The sequence below is a fragment of the Salmo salar genome, chromosome ssa02 (genome assembly GCF_905237065.1).
Source record: "Salmo salar chromosome ssa02, Ssal_v3.1, whole genome shotgun sequence".
NCBI lineage: Eukaryota > Metazoa > Chordata > Actinopteri > Salmoniformes > Salmonidae > Salmo > Salmo salar.
This window is the reverse complement of record NC_059443.1, coordinates 21,251,690-21,267,088: the sequence shown is the minus strand read 5'-3', so window position 1 is coordinate 21,267,088 and position 15,399 is coordinate 21,251,690. Positions and strand designations below refer to the sequence as shown.

The 15,399-nt window shown below is 44.3% G+C and overlaps 1 long non-coding RNA gene across 1 annotated transcript; it reads right to left on the bottom strand.

Annotated features, from left to right (window-relative positions):
- Positions 1 to 3,888: 3,888 nt before the first annotated feature.
- Positions 3,889 to 11,271, bottom strand: LOC106597152 (recoverin). The gene is made up of 3 exons (XR_006760145.1): positions 10,660 to 11,271; positions 5,779 to 5,890; positions 3,889 to 4,738 (listed from the first exon to the last, which is right to left on the bottom strand). It is a non-coding gene; the product is annotated as a recoverin (long non-coding RNA).
- Positions 11,272 to 15,399: the final 4,128 nt, after the last annotated feature.

Below are 15,399 nucleotides of genomic sequence, written 5' to 3'. Positions count from 1 at the left end.
GAAACTGAAGATCTCGTACAATGCTGTGTACTACTCCCTTCACAGAACAGCGCAAACTGTCTCTAACCAGAATAGAAAAAGGAGTGGGGGGCCCCGGTGCACAACTGAGCAAGAGGACAAGTACATTAGAGTGTCTAGTTTGAGAAACAGACACCTCACAAGTCCTCAACTGGCAGCTTCATTAAATAGTACCCGCAAAACACCAGTCTCAACGTCAACAGTGAAGAGGCGACTCCGGGATGCTGGCCTTCTAGGCAGAGTTGCAAAGAAAAAGCCATATCTCAGAATGGCCAATAAAAAGAAAAGATTAAGATGGGCAAAAGAACACAGACACTGGACAGAGGAACTCTGCCTAGAAGGCCAGCATCCCCGAGTCGCCTCTTCACTGTTGACATTGAGACAGGTGTTTTGCGGGTACTATTTAATGAAGTTTCCAGCTACAGTAGTAGTTTACAACATTAACAATGTCTACACTGTATTTCTGATCAATTTTATGTTATTTTAATGGACAAAAAATTTGCTTTTCTTTCAAAAACAAGGACATTTCTAAGTGACCCCAAACTTATGAAGAGTAGCGTACGTAAATGTATCCATGTTAGAAATAGTTTTACCATAAGTATCCAATACTTTCTGACCTTTGTAAATCATGCTTTTCACTTCGTCTGAATGGGTCCCGTTCTGAATCTGTAAAATAAACAATAATCTCTGTGTCTATCTGAAGTGGAACTGATGTTATTCATGCAGTCTCAGCCCTCCTTCCCCCTCCTCTCCTATAGGAGACATCGACCATATCTGCATTTCTCTATCTGTCTGTGGTATCTCTACTGTAGATCTCTCTATCTGTCTGTGGTAGCTCTACTGTAGATCTCTCTATTTCTCTTCTTCTGTGTAGCTCTCTTATGTGGTATCTCTACTGTAGATCTCTCTATCTGTCTGTGGTAGCTCTACTGTAGATCTCTCTATTTCTCTATCTGTCTGTGGTAGCTCTACTGTAGATCTCTCTATCTGTCTGTGGTAGCTCTACTGTAGATCTCTCTATTTCTCTATCTCTCTGTGGTATCTCTACTGTAAATATCTCTATTTCTCTATCTCTCTGTTGTATCTCTACTGTAGATCTCTCTGTATTTATCCATCTGTCTGTGGTATCTCTACTGTAGATATCTCTGTATTTCTCTGTCTGTGGTAGCTCTACTGTAGATCTCTCTGTATTTCTCTATCTCTCTGTGGTATCTCTACTGTATACATCTCTGTATTCCTCTATCTCTCTGTGGTATCTCTACTGTGGATATCTCTGTATTTCTCTGTCTGTGGTATCTCTACTGTAGATCTCTCTGTATTTATCCATCTGTCTGTGGTATCTCTACTGTAAATATCTCTGTATTTCTCTGTCTGTGGTAGCTCTACTGTAGATCTCTCTGTATTTCTCTATCTCTCTGTGGTATCTCTACTGTATACATCTTTGTATTCCTCTATCTCTCTGTGGTATCTCTACTGTGGATATCTCTGTATTTCTCTGTCTGTGGTAGCTCTACTGTAGATCTCGCTGTATTTCTATATCTCTCTGTGGTATCTCTACTGTATACATCTCTGTATTCCTCTATCTCTCTGTGGTAGCTCTACTGTGGATCTCTCAATCTCTCTGTGGTATCTCTACTGTAGATCTCTCTGTATTTATCCATCTGTCTGTGGTAGCTCTACTGTAGATCTCTCTGTATTTCTCTATCTTTCTGTGGTATCTCTATTGTATATTTCTCTGTATTTGTCTATCTCTCTGTGGTAGCTCTACTGTAGATCTCTCTGTCTCTCTGTGGTAGCTCTACTGTAGATCTCTCTGTATTTCTATATCTCTCTGTGGTATCTCTACTGTATACATCTCTGTATTCCTCTATCTCTCTGTGGTAGCTCTACTGTGGATCTCTCTATCTCTCTGTGGTATTTCTACTGTAGATATATCTGTATTTCTCAGTCTGTGGTATCTCTACTGTAGATCTCTGTATTTATCCATCTGTCTGTGGTATCTCTACTGTAGATCTCTGTATTTCTCTATCTCTCCGGTAGCTCTACTGTAGATCGCTCTGTATTTGTCTATCTCTCTGTGGTAGCTCTACTGTATATATCTCTGTATTTCTCTATCTCTCTGTGGTAGCTCTACTGTGGATCTCTCTGTCTTTCTCAATCTGTCTGTAGTAGCTCTACTGCAGATCTCGCTGTATTTCTCTGTCAGTGTAGATGAAGGGGCAGAGACAAGTTAAAGAATCATTTTTAAGCCTTGAGACAATTGAGACATGGATTGGTTAAGTGTGCCATTCAGAGCGTGAATGGGCAAGACAAAAGATTTAAGTGCCTTTGAACGGGGGATGGTAGTAGGTGCCAGGTGCACCAGTTTGTGTCAAGAGCTGCTGGGTTTGGTCCACCACCCAAAGGACAGCCAGCCAGGAAACTTGACACAACTGTGGGAGGCATTCGAGTCAACATGAGCCAGCATCAATGTGGAGCACTTTCAAAACCTTGTCGACTCAATATTAGGGGCTGACCACCACTATGTGTGTAAAACACTGTAAATTAGCTATTAGTTAAGAGGACACAAGGCAGATAATTCCCCGGCAGCTAGACAGAGACAAATAAGAGAGAGATGGAACGAGAGATAGGGATGCAAAGATTACAGAGAATTTTCTTCTGTCTGCTTTCCGATGTTGGACAGCAGATTATGACAGTAATCCCGAGTTGGACAGAGAGAAGAAGGGAACGACTGAGGAGGGAAGGGAGGAGTAAGGAGGGAGGGGGAGGAGGATGTGGGGGACAAGAAACGGCCTTGGAAATAAATATAGGAACACGGACACAATTCTGCACGCACAGGCATGCATAATACATTATAATACACGCACAGGCATGCATAATACATTATAATACACGCACAGGCATGCATAATACATTATAATACACGCACAGGCATGCATAATACATTATAATACACACACACACACACAGGCATGCATAATACATTATAATACACACACACACAGGCATGCATAATACATTATAATACACACAGGCATGCATAATACATTATAATACACACACACACACAGGCATGCATAATACATTATAATAACGCACAGGCATGCATAATACATTATAATACACACACACACAGGCATGCATAATACATTATAATACACGCCACACAGGCATGCATAATACATTATAATACACACAGGCAGCATACATTATAATACACACACACACAGGCATGCATAATACATTATAATACACACACACACACGGCATGCATAATACATTATAATACACACACACACAGGCATGCATAATACATTATAATACACACACACACAGGCATGCATAATACATTATAATACACACACACACAGGCATGCATAATACATTATAATACACACACACACAGGCATGCATAATACATTATAATACACACACACACAGGCATGCATAATACATTATAATACACAGGCATGCATAATACATTATAATACACACACAGGCATGCATAATACATTACAATACACACACAGGCATGCATAATACATTATAATACACACATAGCACGTATTTTCATGGTGTCAGAAAATCCGGGATTATCTGTCCATGTGTAAATATGATCAAAAACGTAAGACCCTTGTCCTTTGTGAATCACATATTTTAATACATGAAGTCACTGTTTGGACAATAGGAACCGTATAGAAACCTTACTATTCTTACTGAAAACAGACTATGTTTAGGTCAGGGACTAATTTGTGGGACATCACGGACACACACACACACACACACACACACACACACACACACACACACACACACACACACACACCGCGCACATGCACACACACACAAAATGATTTGCAATACACAGAATTTATGAGAAAAGCTTTAATCCACCATATGCAGCGTATAACTCTTGATTAAAAACAAAAAGACAATTGCAGGATAAAATCTAAAAGCCACCATCACGACCATGCAAATTCCTAATGGAGAAAAAGGTTTGTTATTCTACAGATTTTCAATTTCTTTTCCCAAATACCTGTGTCCAAACTGTTACCATTTATCACATTTGCACATTTCAAGTTTTCCTTCTACAGCAACACCATTTAGAGCTTCTTAGAATAATGAAATGTATAGAATGAACAATGGTTACCAAATGATCAAGTCCATGAGTATTCAGGACACTGCAAAACACTAGACCACCAACTTTTTCACAATCATCTCACAGTACCAAAAAGCTATTGTAACCTCAATCTGATCGGAAACAGCATTTAGCAGGGATATTGTATCAATATACAAACAAATAAATCTACTCGTGCCTCAATTTTTCTATTGTGTTTATATTGCATCAAACGCTAATTACAATAACGGCCATCTACACCTTCATATTTATCACATCTACCTTCATAAAACAGCCTCAATCCAATAGACATACATGCATAGACAGACATGTATACTATAACCAACATAAACCCCTACTTTCTTAGAAGGTACAGTGAAGACAATTAAGACACCGCCATACAAGAGTATTTACACAGAAGAGAAAGACAGAACACTAGAATACAATGACAAAGATAGTGGATGAGAGGAAGAAATAGTGTGTGAAGGAGAAAGAGGTAAAGAAGAAGGGATGACTAGTCAGTGATGGGTTCGTAGTGGATGAGACGCATGGCGTTTTCGTTCTCGGTCACCCCCTTGATGAACTCTCCCTCTGCCAACCGGTCTGAGAGGGAGACAGGGAGCGAGGGAGAGAGAAATAAATAAATAAATAAAGGGAGACAGAGAGAGAGAAAGACAGAGACAGAAGTTGTACAATTATTTTTTGACTCCCGAGTGGCACAGCAGTCTCTGGTTCACTACACTCCCTAGTTCGAATCCAGGCTGTATCACATCCGGTCATGATTAGGAGTCCCATAGGGCAGCGCACAATTGGCCCAGTGTCGTCCGGGTTTGGCCGGGGTAGGCCGTCATTGTAAATAAGAATTTGTTCTTAACTGGCTTGCCTAGTTAAATAAAGATTAAATACATTTTTTTCAATAAAATAATTTTCCTCAGGGTGACTGCTGTGTACCACAGCGTACTGTATATACCATCTGTCAGTAGTTCTTCAACAGTACATACTGTATGTGTACTGTATATACCATCTGTCAGTAGTTCTTCAACAGTACATACTGTACGTGTACTGTATATACCACCTGTCAGTAGTTCTTCAACAGTACATACTGTACGTGTACTGTATATACCATCTGTCAGTAGTTCTTCAACAGTACAAACTGTATGTCTTTGCATTTGGTTCAATGAGATGAAAAATGTTCTATTGAAAAAGCCATGTTTTGGTAGGGAGAGAATCCCCAGGTGGGTGGTGTGTGTGCATGCCCTTAAACCAAAGGGCAACTCTCCTGTAAGAAATCACATGATGAACAATGTAATCTATGTAAGCTGGACGGACGTCCTACAGCTGCTGAGCAAAGAACATAATGACATAAAACCTTTCCTCTCATTACCACAACAACACAAGTCACAACAACCTACTGTGTGGTGTGTGTGTGTGTGTGTGTGTGTGTGTGTGTGTGTGTGTGTGTGTGTGTGTGTGTGTGTGTGTGTGTGTGTGTGTGTGTGTGTGTGTGTGTGTGTGTGTGTGTGTGTGTGTGTGTGTGTGCGTGCATGCGTTTGAGTGTGTGTGTGTGTGTGTGTGCGTGCGTGTGTGTGTGCATGCATGCGTTTGAGTGTGCGTGCATGCATGTTTGTGTGTTTATCTCTTACCGTTGTCTGATTTCTCAAAGAATCCCCACAGTTTGTTGGCTCTCTTCTCTGGTGTATTCTCGTCGGACGGTAATTTGGGCAGATCTTCCTTGGGGATTAGGTTAAAGATGGCCTGAGAGTGAGAGAAAGAGAGAGAAAGAGAGAGAGAGAAGAAAGAGGGGGTAGGGGAAAGAGAGAGAAAGAGAGAGAGAAGAAAGAGGGGGTAGGGTGAGGGAGAGAGAAAGAGAGAGAAGAAAGAGGGGGTAGGGGGAGAAAGAGAAAGAGAGAGAAAGAGGGGGTAGGGGAGAGAAAGAGAAAGAGAGAGAGAGAGAGAGAGAGAGAGAGAGAGAGAGAGAGAGAGAGAGAAGAAAGTGGGGTAGGGAGAGAGAGAGAGAGAGAGAGAGAGAGAAGAAAGAGGGGGTAGGGAGAGAGAGAGAGCAAGAGAGAGAGAGAGAAAGAAAGAAAGAGGTGGTAGGGAGAGAGAGAGAGAGAGCAAGAGAGAGAGAGAGGAAGAGGTGGTAGGGAGAGAGAGAGAGAACAAGAGAGAGAGAGGAAGAGGTGGTAGGGAGAGAGAGAGAGAGAGAGAGAGAGAGAGAGGAAGAGGTGGTAGGGAGAGAGAGAGAGAGAGAGAGCAAGAGAGAGAGAGAGAAAGAAAGAAAGAGGTGGTAGGGAGAGAGAGAGAGAGAGAGAGCAAGAGAGAGAGAGAGGAAGAGGTGGTAGGGAGAGAGAGAGAGAGAGAGCAAGAGAGAGAGAGAGAGAGAGAGAGAGAGAGAGAGAGAGAGAGAGAGAGGAAGAGGTGGTAGGGAGAGAGAGAGAGAGAGAGAGAGAGGAAGAGGTGGTAGGGAGAGAGAGAGAGAGAGAGAGAGCAAGAGAGAGAGAGAGGGAGAGAAAGAGGTGGTAGATGGAACAGATCAAGTAAGATTGCATAGACTTCTTTGACATGATATATGTATATCATATTTATCATATTTTTACTATATATATATATATATAGTAAAAATAACGAAAACCCCTGGAATGAGTAGGTGTTTTTTATCAAATTGACCCCGAACCTGATCTCTGATATGACCTTTGGCCCTAGACAGGGTTCAGCCTTCTTGCTTGGTACACCCACTGGAATGCGTTTCCATGACAATTCATTTTTTACACAAACTTGTGTTCATAGATTTACACTACATGGCCAAAAGGATGTGGACATCCCTTCAAATTAGTGGATTTGGCTATTTCAGCCACACCCGTTGCTGACAGGTGTATAAAATCGAGCACGCTGCCATGCAAGCTCTATAGACAAACATTGCCAGTAGAATGACCCGTACTGAAGAGCTCAGTAACTTTCACCATGGTATCATCATAGGATGCCACCTTTCCAACAGGTCAGTTCATCAAATTTCTGCCCTATAGAGCTGACCCGGTCAACTGTAAGTGCTGTTATTGTGAAGTGGAAACGTCTAGCAGCAACAAGGGCTCAGCCACACAAGCTCACAGAACCGGACCGCCTACTGCTGAAGCACATAGCGCGTAAAAATCGTCGTCAGTTGCAACACTCACTAACGAGTTCCAAACTGCCTCTGGAAGCAACGTTTGTCGGAAGCTTCATGAAATGGGTTTCTATGGCCGAGCAGCCACAAACAAGCCTAAGATCACCATGCGCAATGCCAAACGTCAGCTGGAGTGGTGCACGTGTCCACATACTTTTGGCTATGTAGTGTATTTGTATATGTCATACAGTGTCATATACTGTAGTAGTAACCGCAGCCCAAAGCTCAGTGAAGCCAAGGTAAAAAGCAGTAACTGACTTGAGTGATTGCTGTTACTGCTTTCTGTCCTTGGTTTGACAATAACTTTTTCCAGTTACTGCAAATATGACCCCCCCCCCCCTATTACCTCCAAAACACAACACAGTGGAGGCAGAATATTTGTTCAGGTGATAAAGCATGAAGTTACTGCTCTTTTGGTTTGCAGGGCAGGTGATGACACCTGCATAAAGGAATGACCTGCAGTATGTATTACACACATATCATGGGCTATTTGGCCAATCAAGTGCTATTTCAAAATTAGGTGAATTTGCAACGACAATCAAAATCTAATAAATCCACTGTAATAACTGATTCTAGACCTATGGTGTAAATGATCCTCTATAAAGTCAATAGTCAATCAGGGGCCATCTGAGTGTAACTCTAGAATCAGGCCTTAAAGCTGTGACCCACATAGAGACAGGAACCACTCATCTCTCACACTTAAAACACCCAGATTAACGTGGATTATCGCCAAGACCCAGGCCATAGGCCAAACACCAAGATGTCCTCCTCCTTTTTCCCCTCCCTCCCTCCCTGGTTTAGGCTGAGTATTTCCTAAGGTTAATTTAGTGTTTTACCCGCTAGGCCTAATCCTAGATTGGGATTGGGTGAAATGATCCTAGATCTGTGCCTAAAGACAACTTTTACCAGAGGGTGGTTGGCTTGGCAGGCTAGTCACTACAACCTATATAGTACAGCCAGTTCCCCGTTGCCCTGACAACTATAATCTTGATGGAGAATAAACACATTTTGGTGCCAGTACGGTACAGTAACACTGGGGAGAGGTGGTGCTATACACGCGCATTTGCAATCTGCCAGAGACAGACAGAAAGACAGACAGAGACAGGCTCATCTCAGGGCAAAGGTACTGGACACTATTAACCTCCCCATCCCTCCCACTTTGCCCATGAGCCTGGCCTGCCCAGTCCCTGTCTCTCAGTCTAAACCCACAGCCTGGCCTGCCCGGTCCCTGTCTCTCAGTCTAAACCCACAGCCTGGCCTGCCCGGTCCCTGTCTCTCAGTCTAAACCCACAGCCTGGCCTGCCCGGTCCCTGTCTCTCAGTCTAAACCCACAGCCTGGCCTGCCCGGTCCCTGTCTCTCAGTCTAAACCCACAGCCTGGCCTGCCCGGTCCCTGTCTCTCAGTCTAAACCCACAGCCTGGCCTGCCCGGTCCCTGTCTCTCAGTCTAAACCCACAGCCTGGCCTGCCCGGTCCCTGTCTCTCAGTCTAAACCCACAGCCTGGCCTGCCCGGTCCCTGTCTCTCAGTCTAAACCCACAGCCTGGCCTGCCCGGTCCCTGTCTCTCAGTCTAAACCCACAGCCTGGCCTGCCCGGTCCCTGTCTCTCAGTCTAAACCCACAGCCTGGCCTGCCCGGTCCCTGTCTCTCAGTCTAAACCCACAGCCTGGCCTGCCCGGTCCCTGTCTCTCAGTCTAAACCCACAGCCTGGCCTGCCCGGTCCCTGTCTCTCAGTCTAAACCCACAGCCTGGCCTGCCCGGTCCCTGTCTCTCAGTCTAAACCTAAAGATTATTGTTCATTAAGATGCTTCCTGCACAGATATCACAGCAACTCCTACACTTCTACTTATCTATCTACAGAAGTGTAGTGGGATGTAAACGCAATATCTTTTTCACACTAATTTGTCTTTCGACCAAATGCATCAGATCTTTTCACAACAGATCTTTTTCAGAGCTGATTTGATTTGTCGAACAAATGAGTGAAAAAAAGATCAGAATTGGGCTGCCTGTGTAAATGCTGCCCAAGATACTAATAAATATATCCCCTTAGAACCAATGAGATAAATGACGTTGAGAGTAAACTATTTTAGAATTACTATATTAAGACAAATGGTGGTCTGCCAATTCAACTAATCCTTGTTAATGGGAGTAATTGGTAAACAAAAAAATCAACTGCATACAGTGGGTTAAGTTGAGAAACCCTGTTCTAGGCAACATGGGCTGTGTTCACGCAGGCTGTTTTCACACAGGCAATTATAACCTTTTTTACACTAATTGGTCTTTTGACCAATCACATCAGATCTTTTCACGTCGGCTCTTTTTCAGAAGTGATCTGATTGGTCAACAGACCAATTAGTGGAAAAATATCAGAATTGGGCAGCCTGTCTAAACGCAGCCATAATTAGCGATGCGTGTTATTTAGTTAGTTGATTATCTACAGACTACATACTTTAGGCCCTGAATAAGCACAGTGGGGACCACAGTAAGTACAGTAGCCTACATTTTCTGGATGCTAAATCATTAATCTCGTGGATTATCAGGAAGGATTGGGTGGCTGAAATGGGCAAGAGCTCTACATTAGCTAATTGATGATTGGGACTGAGACCGAATGCAGGAAGTTGGCGGCACCTTAATTGGGGAGGACAGGCTGGTGGTAATGGCTGGAGCGGACTAGGTGGAATGGTATCAAATACATCAAACACATGATGGTTTCCATGTCTTTGATGCCATTCCATTAACTCATTTCCAGCCACCCCTACCTACATGTGCAAATTACCTTGACTCAGTACCGGTACCCCCTGTATATAGCCTTTTTATTGTTGTTTTATTGTGTTACTTTTTATAATTTTATTTGGTAATTTTATTTGGCTTGTAAGTAAGCATTTCACAGTAAGGTCTACACCTGTTGTATTCGGCGCATGTGACAATTAAAGTTTGATTTGATTATTATGAGCTGTCCTCCCCTCAGCAGCCTCCAATGGGACCTACATACCGAGGAAAAGAAGGTCACTTTTCACCACAGACTGACTTCTGATGATATTCAATATATAGACAGGACCTACATTTAAGAAAAGCTATATTCCCAGAAGTCCATCATTTGTTCTCCTAAAAAAAGCCTCACAAAATGTTATGGCTTGTTTTTTTTGTCAGTTTGGAGGTGACCCACTTTTCCCATGTCACATACTGTAAATGGTAGAAAAACCTTTGTATGCCTATATCCACAATTTCCCCTTGTCCCATCTTCAAAATGATCATCACTGTCATTGATTGTTGTTGTAAGAAGGTTCTCCTACCGAGTGGTTCGGGTTTGGATATCTTCTCTTGCCCCTTAATAGTTCAAGGTTCTAATCCTTCCTTGATCACTCACCTGGCAGATGACTTCCACTTCTGTCTTGGTGATGTATCCGTTCTTGTCCACGTCGAACAGTGAGAAGGCCCACTCCAGCTTCCTCGTCGTCTTCCCACTGGAGGTCATGTGCAGTGCAATGATGTATTCCTTGAAGTCCAGAGTGCCGTCCTCGTTGGTGTCGAATGAACGGAACACATGCTGAGCGTAGGTCTTGGCTTCGCTATCGGGGAAGAAGCGCGCGTAGATCGTCTCGAACTCCTCTGGCGAGATGCGTCCGGTGGGACACTGCTTCTGGAAGTTCTCGTACCACTGGCACAACTCGTTCTCCGTGAACTTGGTGTTGAGCTTCAGGTCCTCCAGGATCTCCTTGGAAATAGCACTGCTCTTGGCATTCCCCATCGTATTAGCCTGTACTGGGATCTCTCGGTTATTGTCGAAGGCTCTCTGAAGTAGTGCCAACAAGCACAGCACAATCAGATCTCTACAATGACTGAAGTGTTACCCAGTGTACCACTAGGAACCATACATCAACAAAAGCCTTCACTATCAGGGAGAAAGAACAGAGAGGGAGGCAGAGCAAAGAGACATGACCTAGCTGTGTCAGCAGTAGAGAGAGTATGAAGTGATGTGTTAGGGATGGACTGATGTCATTCTGATGGGTGACGTAGATAGATAGAGGGAGTAGGGAAGGAGGGGGGTGGAATTAGACTGCTACCTTTGGCGACTGGGTTAATTAAGTTAATTCAGGATTTAAGGTGGCTGAGCTTTCCACTCAAATTAACTTTAGTTTCCATTTCCTCTTTTGCCAAACCGTCTCTTTTCTTGTCTGGTCTGTGTGTCGGCCAAGGTCCTGTTATCCTTAGAAATGTAATTTCTCAATAAGAGCCAAATCCTAACTTTAAATACGTGTACGTAATTCAAACCCAATTTAATCATTGCAGGATTTACTTGAAAGTACAAGTTAGGTACGAGACGTCAAGTGAGAATTTGTCTTTGCTTGGTTACCACATTACCTAGCCAGGAGAAAGACTGGATCATAGACCCAATACAGACTCTGTATAAGATTGTTAGTTGTAACAATGAGTGCTATATTCATCTGTTGAGCAAAAGCTGAAGTTGTCTGAAACAGTTTCTAGTCTATTATGTAAAGCAAAAAACAAGTCTCACTGGTTTTAAGCATCATGGTGGAGGACACAAGTCTGATTGGTCACACTAGTAAATTACTATTCTCTCTTTTAAGACTATTAAAAGTAAGCAGTAGTTTATTAAGGTTTTGGGTCTGTATGTTCTAGTAAAGACACTTAAATGGGTTTAGCTAAACTGGTCCTCCTAATTCTAAACCAGCCATCTGTACAGGCCTTTTATAGGAAGTTCAGCTGCCCCTGGCCACTTCCTTCCTTCACCTCTCTGTCTTTGTCTCTGCCTCCTTTCCTCCTTCACCCTGTCTCTGTTCCCATTCCCTCCTTTACCTCTCTGTCTCTGCCTCCTTCCCTCCTTCACCCTGTCTCTGTCCCCATTCCCTCCTTTACCCCATCTCTGTCCGCTTCCCTCCTTCACCTCTCTGTCCCTTTCCCTCCTTCACATCCATGTCCCTTTCCCTCCTTAATGTCTCTATCCCCATTCCCTCCTTTACCTCTCTGTCTCTGCCTCCTTCCCCCCTCACCCTGTCTCTGTCCCCATTCCCTCCTTTACCCCATCTCTGTCCGCTTCCCTCCTTCACCTCTCTGTCTCTGTCCTCTTTCCTCCTTCACCTCTGGCCCTTTCGTTCTCTGCTACTCCATCCTATCCATCTCCTTCCTGCTCCTGTCCGCTTCACTTGTTTTATTCTGTCCCCTCATCCTTCCCCTCTGTACCCCTTCTCTCATTCCTCTCCTCCACCTTGTCTCCTTCCCTTTCGTCCCCTCTCTGTCACTTCCACCTTGTCCCCTTTCCATTTTTGTCCCCTCTCTGTTTCCACCTTGTCTCCTTCTCTCCATCCTGCACATGCTTTTCCAGGAAGCTCAGCTCCTAGATGTTTATCCTCTCTCTGGCTTGTCTCTCATCATGCCTTTGTTTTGTCTCTACAGTAAGTGTAAACATACAGTACCAGTCAAAGTTTGGTCACCACTACTCATTCAAGGGTTTTTCTTTATTGTTAATATTTCCTACATTGTAGAATAATAGTGAAGACATCAAAACTATGAAATAACGCATATGGAATCATGTAGTAACCAAAAAAGTGTTAAACATATCAAAATATATCTTAGATTTTAGATTCTTCGAAGTAGCCACGCTTTCCATTCTCTCAACCAGCTACACCTGAAATGCTTTTCCAACAGTATTGAAGGAGTTCCCACATATGCTGAGCACTTGTTGACTGCTTTTCCTTCACTCTGCGGTCCAACTCATCCCAAACCATCTCAATTGGGTTGAGGTCGGGTGATTGTGGCAGCCAGGTCATCTGATGTAGGACCCCATGACTCTCCTTATTGGTCAAATATCCCTTACACAGCCTGGAGGTGTGTTGGGTCATTGTCCGTTGAAAAACAAATGATAGTCCCACTAAGCGCAAACCAGATGCGAATGCGTATCGCTGAAGAATGCTGTGGTAGCCATGCTGGTTAAGTGTGCCTTGAATTCTAAATAAATCACTGGCAGTGTCACCAGCAACACACCCCCACACCATCACACCTCCTCCTTCATGCTTCACGGTGGGAATCACACATGCAGAGATCATCCTTTCAACTACTCTGCGTCTCACATAGACACGGCAGTTGGAACCAAAAATCACAAATTTGGACTCATCAGACCAAAGGACAGATTTCCATCGGCAATTTGACCATGAAGGCCTGATTCACGCAGTCTCCTCTGAACAGTTCATGTTGAGATGTGTCTGCTACTTGAACTCTGTGAAGCATTTATTTGGGCTGCAATTTCTGAGGCTGGTAAATCTAATGAACTTATCCTCTGCAGTAGAGGTAACTCTGTCACAAGAACATCAAATGCATTTGTAGAACAACCTTTTACATATTTGTGTTGGGACGACCCCGAACTGCTTCAATAATCACAAAGGTTGGTAAAATAACAGTATGCAGGAGATAACTTTTGTTATTTTGATGTGGATGTGTGAGTTGACAATGTTTGTTCCTCCTATGCCTATACTGTAGGCCATCTATAACCATCCCTCTTTCTCCTGTCCTAATTAACCCTTATATCTGATTCTTACCTGTTCCTATCTAACTCTGTCAAAAGAGGATTTTCTCTTCCCTATAAATATACCCAGTGAGCTTGTTTATTGGATTACCGCTGCCCCGCCCTGTTCCAGTCTGAGCCAATTACCATCACCCCCATCACTCAGAGAATTACTACCCCTCCCCTCCTCACAAAAACAATCCCTGGCCTCTGAGCTGTATTCTCCGAGCTTCTCCAGATAGAAGTTGCCCACAGGCCCAGTGTTAGATTCCTGACCTGGACATACCCACAGGCCCAGTGTTAGATTCCTGACCTGGACATACCCACAGGCCCAGTGTTAGATTCCTGACCTGGACATACCCACAGGCCCAGTGTTAGATTCCTGACCTGGACATACCCACAGGTCTAGTGTTAGATTCCTGACCTGGACATACCCACAGGCCCAGTGTTAGATTCCTGACCTGGACATACCCACAGGCCTAGTGTTAGATTCCTGACCTGGACATACCCACAGGCCCAGTGTTAGATTCCTGACCTGGACATACCCACAGTCCCAGTGTTAGATTCCTGACCTGGACATACCCACAGGCCCAGTGTTAGATTCCTGACCTGGACATACCCACAGGCCCAGTGTTAGATTCCTGACCTGGACATACCCACAGGCCCAGTGTTAGATTCCTGACCTGGACATACCCACAGGCCCAGTGTTAGATTCCTGACCTGGACATACCCACAGGCCCAGTGTTAGATTCCTGACCTGGACATACCCACAGGCCCAGTGTTAGATTCCTGACCTGGACATACCCACAGTCCCAGTGTTAGATTCCTGACCTGGACATACCCACAGGCCCAGTGTTAGATTCCTGACCTGGACATACCCACAGGCCCAGTGTTAGATTCCTGACCTGGACATACCCACAGGCCCAGTATTAGATTCCTGACCTGGACATACCCACAGGCCCAGTGTTAGATTCCTGACCTGGACATACCCACAGGCCCAGTGTTAGATTCCTGACCTGGACATACCCACAGGCCCAGTGTTAGATTCCTGACCTGGACATACCCACAGGCCCAGTGTTAGATTCCTGACCTGGACATACCCACAGGCCCAGTGTTAGATTCCTGACCTGGACATACCCACAGGCCCAGTGTTAGATTCCTGACCTGGACATACCCACAGGCCCAGTGTTAGATTCCTGACCTGGACATACCCACAGGCCCAGTGTTAGATTCCTGACCTGGACATACCCACAGGCCCAGTGTTAGATTCCTGACCTGGACATACCCACAGGCCCAGTGTTAGATTCCTGACCTGGACATACCCACAGGCCCAGTGTTAGATTCCTGACCTGGACATACCCACAGGCCCAGTGTTAGATTCCTGACCTGGACATACCCACAGGCCCAGTGTTAGATTCCTGACCTGGACATACCCACAGGCCTAGTGTTAGATTCCTGACCTGGACATACCCACAGGCCCAGTGTTAGATTCCTGACCTGGACATACCCACAGGCCCAGTGTTAGATTCCTGACCTGGACATACCCACAGGCCCAGTGTTAGATTCCTGACCTGGACATACCCACAG